The sequence below is a fragment of the Pongo abelii genome, chromosome 2, assembly GCF_028885655.2.
Source record: "Pongo abelii isolate AG06213 chromosome 2, NHGRI_mPonAbe1-v2.0_pri, whole genome shotgun sequence".
NCBI classification, from domain to species: domain Eukaryota; kingdom Metazoa; phylum Chordata; class Mammalia; order Primates; family Hominidae; genus Pongo; species Pongo abelii.
In genome coordinates this window covers 5,162,712-5,169,600 of record NC_085928.1, presented here as the reverse complement: position 1 = coordinate 5,169,600, position 6,889 = coordinate 5,162,712, and the positions used below count along the sequence as shown (strand labels likewise).

The window sequence follows — 6,889 nt, the reverse complement described above, 5'->3', positions numbered from 1 at the left end:
GAGAGAGAGCAAGATGGGGCCAAACTCACCCTTTTATAATGACACCAATGCCATCCATGACAGTGGAGCCATCACATCCTAATGCTGCCCATGAGAGTGGAGCCCTCACACCCTAATCTCTTCTACAAGCTTCCACCTCTTAATTCTGTTACAATGGCAATTAAATTTTAACATGAATTTCAAATGATAGCACTCTCTGTAACTCATTGATCCCCACATGGGTAGCAGCAGCTTCCTCTCTGATACTCTTTTTTTTTGAGACGGAGTCTTGCTCTGTCTCCCAGGCTGGAGGGCAGTGGCATCATCTCGGCTCACTGCAAGCTCCGCCTCCCGGGTTCACGCCATTCTCCTGCCTCAGCCTCCTAAGTAGATGGGACTACAGGCGCCAGGCACCACGCCCGCCTAATTTTTTTTTTTTTTTTTTTTTTTTTTGTATTTTTAGTAGAGAGGGGGTTTCACCGTGTTAGCCAGGATGGTCTCAATCTCCTGACCTCGTGATCCGCCCGCCTCGGCCTCCCAAAGTGCTGGAATTACAGGCATGAGCCACCGCGGCCGGCCCCCTCTCTGCTACTCGTAGCTCCCAACCAAGCACGCTACTCAGCCTGAACACCCCACGTGGGCTTTTGCCTTTCCTTCCTCTCTTATGAAAATCCTTAAAATCCTTCAATCCCATTATTTTTCTCTCTTCCCAAAGTAAATACCCTACTTTTTCCTTTTCGAGTTGTTTTTATTCATTGGCCCAAATTAGCATGAATGTAATATAGGAATGGAAAGAATTCTCCTTAGCAGGTAGAGGCAAGCAGAAAAGAAGGGACAAGCATGTACACATTAAATTTTTTTGTTCCCATCGCATGTAAATGCTTACTTTCAAACAATTTACTGTCATTATGTTTTATTTTGTTCTGAAGCTCCAAGCTCTTTAAAAGACAATTCGAATTCTTATGATGTCTCAGGATCATTCTTTTTTAGGATCCCTTGGGCTCTTGAATCAGTGGGAAACTGAATAAAACTCTCCACAGTTACATGAAACCACGGAGATCTCAAGAGTTGTCTAAGGTTGGACGTGCCAAATTCTTCGATACTTCCCCGGCCCCTTAGAAGAAATGCTGGGACACAGTGCAATGCCAGGTGCTCAGGAATCTGTGGGCCCCTGCATTGCCACTCAGAAGGCAAGCATGAAATTCTGTCTGCTTCGAGAACACATAAGCTGACATTTCCAGATTATCTCTTTTTCTCACACAAACTTTGTTTTTGTACTGTTTTGCTTTTAATGGGTAAGGAGAAGTTTGATTTCATGATTAATCCAAATTTGTAAAATTTGTTAAGTGTTAGAATACTACCAAGAAAGGGCAACCCTATAAAAATATAGATTACACTGCTTTTTTTCTAAAATGTTCAATAAATTTTAGGTTATTGGTAATTGAACATCAAGCTAACCATAGATTTTCGTATCATTTACTAGTTTCAATTATGTGAAGTTTAATAATATGAAAATGACAATGTGTTTTTAAAAAATTCAAGATATCCTTTGGTACATAATGGGACTTTAATAAATATTCATAAATGAATCATTCTTCAAGAGACTACATTATTGGAAGAGGTTGCAGCTAATATTCCCTTTACTGGAAAACTAAAATACTGCATTTTTGAAAAACAAAGATTTGCTTACAAATTTACTCTTTAGAAAAAGTCCAATTTCAGGTAGTTTATTTGAATAATGTTCTCTATGATAATAGTTGCACACATTTTAATAACTGCTATAAATGTATTAGGGAGTACTACACAGGATAGTGAGTTCAGAGGAATGGGGATTGTAACTACAGTAGAACATATGCTTTCTGTTCAGCCGTCAATCTGTCTAGCACTGCTTCAATTACGTGATGTGCAACTCTTCTTTATACCTACTTAACTGTTTATTCAGCTAAGTAAAGAGACATCAACCTAAGTAGCACAAAGTGGCTTCAGATTTTACCCAAGTGCTAGATTGCTTTAAAGACATTACTGAAGTCTAACTACATAGTGGATAACACTTACATGAAATAAATTAAAATCATTCCGAATGAATGAATTCCTATTGAAAGCATACTATGTACCACTTAGGAGAAATGCTGAAAACTTGAACTGAGATGAGAGACAATTTGAAATAAAGTTCCTTAATTCTAGATAGCTGTTTTGTGTATGCATATGTTTAACAGCATTATAAAATATCACTTCTAAGTCACCATTATATTTGCAGACAGCATGTTCTTCGGCCACAAACTTATTATTCATATGTATCAAGTCACTTAGCACTGCTGGCAAGTGTTGCCAGCCTGAAATATAAAACAGAGAGGATAATAAAACTTTAACAAGCAGCAATAAAACTAATGAAATATAATCTCAAATATACTACTCTAATTCATCCCGAGAGGAAACACAATCACCCAATCCTAAGGATGAGGAAATGGAGCCAGCTCCATAAAAACACATATTCATCATAGTAACAAGGATCATTTTAGAATTAGAACTAAAAGAAAATTCAAGCTGGTTATAGTAGTGTAATTATCATGACCAAATAGATGAGAATGACAGGATGAAGCAACAGTTCACATATGCTTATTTTGGCTCCATATTTAAAGCTATTGAAATGAAAATATTGATATTATTTTTAATGGGGATAATCTTTCATGCTGAGGATAGAGAAATTTCAAGATAGTCAGACTAAGCAGCATTTAAGAAGTGAGGTATGACTTCCAAGACCAATATGTAAGTGGGTCACAAGTTTATTTACATACAGCTTGCATGTGCCTATAATAACCGTGCAATCTATTCCCAAATAACTTCAGATTGATGTTTATTACTGTATCCCTTGAGGTTGTAATTTGATAATTGTGCATTTCCTCCCGTATTTCCTATAATTCTCATCTGTCTTTGAGACACTAGAATTCCAATTTAAGAAAAAGGGAGCAGAGAGGAGAGAGAAAAGGAAATGAAAGGATGAATGAGGCAGAGAAAGGAGATAAGAGGAAGGGTACAATTTTCTATGAGTCCTTTCTCTGTAGCTTTTACTTTTTGCACACACAAGTGATTTAAGGGAACAATCTAAACAACAGAGAACAGACTAATCCAAATATAAAATTAGAATAGACAAGATTTCCTTATTTTAATAGACAACCTCTGTGATTCTGCATACGGTATAGTTTATGCATACAAGTAAGTTAGTAAAGGGAAACAGATCGATAGTCCATTCTCAGAAGCATCCACAGGACAACTAGGAGTTCTATGCTTAGTTTTCAACTGCCAGAAGATTTTTTTTTTAACTACAGGAATTTGTATCAATAACTGATTTTCCCAAACAGGCTCAGGAAACACATAATGTCAAGTAGGGTCAAACAATGAAGACAGGATATGCAACTCGGCTTGGGTATGTTTAAGATAAGCAAAAGTAATGTAGAAGAGCAAGATGGTGTACTTAGATTATATAGACATTTGGAATTTCCATTATTCAAAGGGCAACCTCAAAAAACTGGTAGAAATATTTTCCCCATAGAATGAATTCTTGGACAGTAAGAATACCTGTCACAGGCAGAACTAACTGAAGCATTTTTGAAAACTTGAACAAGCTGCTTGAAAACACAACAATAAAAAGAAATAAGGTGTCATGAAAAATGTACAAATAATAAGAATGAATGTTTTCTGTCCTACATTTCATGAGTACAATATAGATTACAAGATTTAACTCTTTTACAAATAATCAAATATATCTTATTTACTTTCTGTTGCCTCATTTCTCTTTTAAAATATGCATACTTCTATCTATTGATTTTATTTCACTTTGGTTGATAGGAGTACAACCACTGACCCGAAAACTGACCCCTTCTAAAAGATAACTCCCATGATTTTCCACTTATCTTGAAATTTTAATATCTAGGTTACATTTTTCATCATTAAAATGGTTATTTAGTTTATTAGTAACCTCTGAAGGATGTCTTGAGCATTAATAGTAGAGTGGAAAAACACTATAGAAGTTATTATTTTTGCAAGAGCTATAGAAGTTAGTGAGGCGGTAATGCTACTTTATGCCTACTGATTATAATATATGCCTGGCCATTCTTTCAATTAAAATAAAACCAAAGCAATGTCTTTAACATATCTCTGCTTTCACTGAATAGTAACAATTCTATCAGTCTGTGGTGAAAGGGAAAATCTGAATATTAAGGGCATAAATTTACAATATTTGCAATACGAAAGATGTTCCGTGGAATAGGGACACATTTGTGGGATTTATTTATTTACTTATTTTGCGAGATGGAGTCTTGCTCTGTCACCCAGGCTGGAGTGCAGTGGCAGGATCTCAGCTCACTGCAACCTCCGCCGCAGGCTCCCAAGTAGCTCGGATTACAAGCACCCGCCACCATACTCCGCGCTAATTTTTGTATTTTAAGTAGAGACGGGGTTTCACCATGTTGGCCAGGATGATTTCGAACTCCTGGCCTCGTGATCCGCCCGCTTCGGCCTCCCAAAGTGCTGGGATTACAGGCATGAGCCAACGGGCCCGGCCACATTCGTGTTTTAAGAGGATACTTTGGGTCATTGCACAGTCTGAAGAGTCATTTTAGTTTGCTTTCATTTATAAGACATTCATGTACTGCCATCGTGTGGTCAATCCAGCACACATCAGCTTATTTGAGTGGTATGAAAAGTCAAGGGAAAAAAAAAAAAAAAGACTGCTATTTGTTTTGGTTCATGTTGATAGCCTTCATCTTGCCAAAAAGAGCTTAGCAAAAGAGTTAGCTGGAATATACCATACATGTAAACCCAAGCACTTTTATTTACCAGAGGACCCAGGCAGTGTGTGTTTGAAGTCAGAACCAAGTCAATCTAGCTGATAAAACCACAGGGAGCAAATAATATTTCTTATTTCCTGTTTAATATTCTGGATATTTCATATAGAAGATCTATCAAAAGTCCAAAGTTGTGTTATTTATATAACTTTTTCCAAAATCACAAGTTACAGTTAAAATGATATTTTATAACTGTAGTGCCTTTTTAATGCAACTAAAAAAACTGTGTGCATAAATGGACAAATAAAAGTGCAGATACAGGGGAAGTCAAAGCGATTTAAATTGGAAATGTTAAACACACAGCACAAGATCATACTTTTGTCATTTAGATAATTTCATCTGTTTTCAAGAGTACAAAATCAAATGAGGTCCAACTCCCTTCTACTTAATTTTTGGTATCATCTCGAATACTGAGGGTGGGTGTAATCATTCAAATCGTAATCATGATGAAATTATTTAATGGAATCCTATCTTATAAATTAAAATCTTTCTTCCAGTCAGAACATGAAAATCAAAAGCTCAATTTGGTAAAAGAGTGATTCTGGATTTAAATATAAAAGTTCTTATATTGTAAAGCCCTTAAATTGTTTTCTAGAAATAAAACCTTTCCAACATTTAAATATAGCAAAAACTACAGGGAAGCATAATTCTCTTAATGACTTTTTTCACCTTAGAAAGTATCAGATGAGCTGATGAATTTTCTGCCTTCAACTGATAGTTTTAGAGAGAGAAATATCATTTCAACTCTCATATCTTTATGTATTGTTTCAAGAAATGCCAAATGCCTTTCAAAATATTATCTCAGAATGTAAGATTTAAATACACCAACAAATTTTAAGAGACAAAATCCTAATTTACTTTCCTTCCTTCCCTTTTTTATTGAACACTCACCACAAATTTCTTATTAGATGACACATAAAAAAGTTATCAACAAATATAAAATCAGCCTAAACATAACTATCAGTCTAAATTTTGGTCTTAAACTATCACTAATTTTATAACTTTCTTCCATTTAATACAGTGACTTCCTGCATGTTCATGAGTTTATAATGGTCATATAAAATAACTTTTCTCTCATGACCTTTAGTAGGAAAGAAAGATATTTGTATATGAGAGAAAAAGAAATGAACTAATAAGTAAATATTTTAATGAAGAAAGAAAATAGAGATGAAGATTATCCAATCTAAAGATTAGATATGCACTGTTTTTTTGGTTATGAGTTTCCATTATGGAAAACAAAACAAACTCAATAAATAGACATATTAAAACAGGTAGAAGCCTAGCCAAATTTTGACACTCTTAAAAGACTTAATAATGAAAAGAGATAGGTCCACGATGAAGACCAGTCTACACATTATTTAATTGCCTGACAATCCCAGAAAAATTGACTTTAGTCACCATTATGAGATGTGGTTCAACACGAGTGTCTTGGAAGCTGCTTATGATAGGGCTACAAATGAAACTGTCTTAAATTTTTAACCCTCATGAAGAGATAATGGACAACCAGAAGACCTAGCTACGGGCAACATCGAGGAAGGAGCACTGGTCAGCTTCATAAATACAAGTCAGTTTTCCAGGGAAAAGGAAGAATGGAAGCAATCTTAGTCAATATGCTTTTCACTGCAAGTACAGAAACTCTTTTGAGATAGTTTATGCAAAATAAGGGTATGTATTCTGTAGATATAAGTGTATAGTGCTACTCAAAGAATGATTTAGTGTTCGCCTTGGCAGTACATATACTAAAATTAGAATGATACAGAGATTAGCGTGGCCCCTGTGCAAGGATGACACGTTCTAAAAATTTATTAATATTAAAAAAAGATCTAAAGATCATGATGGAATTTGGTATAGAAATTGAGATGAAGCATTTAGAAAGTTGTGAGCAATTTGAGAAAGCATTTTTTTGCCTGCTGATTCTTTAATAAAAAGGCACGGTCGCTGTGTGATTCCTATGGCTACTGTAACACTTTACCACAAACTTCGTGGCATAAAAAAAATTTATTCTGCCACAGTTCCGGATGCCACTCCAGCCATCCTCTTTGAAGAAGGGCCTCGAGCTAGTGAAG

The 6,889-nt window shown here is 35.5% G+C and overlaps 1 pseudogene; it reads left to right on the top strand.

The window, feature by feature from the left end:
- Positions 1 to 6,538: 6,538 nt before the first annotated feature.
- On the top strand, positions 6,539 to 6,637 carry LOC112132842 (U6 spliceosomal RNA; annotated as a pseudogene).
- Positions 6,638 to 6,889: the final 252 nt, after the last annotated feature.